At 45.6% G+C, this 1,749-nt stretch overlaps 1 protein-coding gene and 1 long non-coding RNA gene across 2 annotated transcripts in view; one reads left to right on the plus strand and one right to left on the minus strand.

The window, feature by feature from the left end:
* The window catches only part of SLC4A4 (solute carrier family 4 member 4), a 307,465-nt gene that overhangs the window by 210,914 nt on the left and 94,802 nt on the right, over positions 1-1,749 (minus strand). The gene's annotated exons all lie outside the window — the stretch shown is intronic.
* LOC112549460 overlaps positions 1-1,749 on the plus strand; it is a 15,312-nt gene that overhangs the window by 12,675 nt on the left and 888 nt on the right. The window lies entirely within an intron of this gene.

Consider the following 1,749-nt stretch of genomic DNA (forward strand, 5'->3'; position numbering starts at 1 on the left):
TACTTCTGTCGGGAGTAGGAAAGGAAAACAAAAGCCATGCTAGCAACTGTAACCTGCCAATGCCTGCCACGCTGCAGGCATCAGTTAGTTAAAAGGGATGCTTGGAGTACCATCATTAAAACAACAAGTAACATGCAGTCTAGGATATGTATACATAAAGACCACTATTATTCAATGCGTGTACTTAAAGTTAAGCCTATGAGCGAGTCCTTGCTGGATTGGGCTCTTACTCCGACCAGTTAAATGGGAATTAGATAAGAATGTGTGCCAGATGAGATAGCATTACTCCTAAACGGAGCTCCAGCACTTCTCATTCTGGACCAGCTGCGAGGAAGCAAAAATCAGAATCACCAGGAATCCTGTTTTTCCCTGATAAAAAAAAAAAAAAAAATCACAAATCCTCTGATAAAAAATCCAAAATCTGTAATTAAAATGAAAGTCTGCTATATATAAAGGTATCAGTTGAACACAATGTTTTATTGATATATTTACAATTTTAAGGCAATTTGGAAGCCTACCAGTACCTCAATCACTATAATAAAATAAATGCTAAATACATATAGATTTTGGTATTTGACTTGGGGTTTTCTATCATGGGAAATCAGAGCTCCCCCTGCCCCCTTAGCTCACAGAACACAGGTCCAGGACCCTCACTCACTCACACAGCCCCCCTGCTACCTCTGCTGGTGTCCCTCACCCCCCCACACTCCATCTACAGCCCTCTGCCCCCCCAGGCCTGCTGGAGTGGGGGCCCAGCTAGCAGGGCTACAGGGGCAGGGACCTGGGTCCACAACCCTCTGCCCCCTCTGCAAGAGGCAGTGGCTGTTGCAGTGGAGCAGAGCCCAGCTCTCCCCACACTGCCTGCTGTGGGCTCAGACAGGCAGTGTAGCCAGCTCCCCGCCACTGCACGCACTCCCACGAGGCAGGGGGGACCCATGCCTCCCAAATCTGTGCACAACAGAAGCATGGGCGCAGGCTGCTCACTGTGGGCTTGGGCTCCCCACCCTGCTGCTGCCCTGTGGAGCCTCTGCAGCCCAGCTGGTGTGACCCGGCACACAGGGAAGCTGCATACCACTGCGAGCTCCACGCTGCCCTAGCAAGGTGTCCCCTGACCACACGGCAACAGCAGGGGCAACAGTGCAGTGTTGTGCCCCTCATTGCTACCACATGCGCAGTGAATGCCTGCACATATTACCCATTTTTTAAATGCAGGGATTGGCTTACAATTTTTTACCCTGATTGAACTTTGTTAAGCATTTGGCTTGCCTTAAAATTTGGCATGAATTTTAAAGGTCTTTCTTTTTTTAAAACTGCATTTGCTAGTAAGTGCCACATTAGCATAACTCATAAATAAGAGTGCTTGGACCATTTGCGTACAACTACAAATATCTTGGGGGGGGAAATGCTGATTTTTCACACCTCAGATTCTCCCCAAAAGAATGATTATATAAAAAATACAGGGTTAGATTTTTTCAAAATCATTTAGCTTTGGTCTAACTATCAAGGTCAATCAGTGTTTTACCATTGACTTCACCACTAAATAAGGAAGTGTGTGAAAGAAAAGGATTTATTAGGGTGATACCTATTATTGGATCAATTGCATAGTTGGCAGAGTTAGACAAGCTTTTGAATGCAGACATTATTCTTCAAGAAGAATGGCGAACAAAGTCAGACCCAACTGCATCTGCTTTTGAAAATCTCATCAGCAGAAAATGTAATGTGCTCATGTCCAAACCAGAGGCCATAATA

The sequence above is a fragment of the Alligator sinensis genome, unplaced genomic scaffold (genome assembly GCF_000455745.1).
Source record: "Alligator sinensis unplaced genomic scaffold, ASM45574v1 scaffold222_1, whole genome shotgun sequence".
NCBI lineage: Eukaryota > Metazoa > Chordata > Crocodylia > Alligatoridae > Alligator > Alligator sinensis.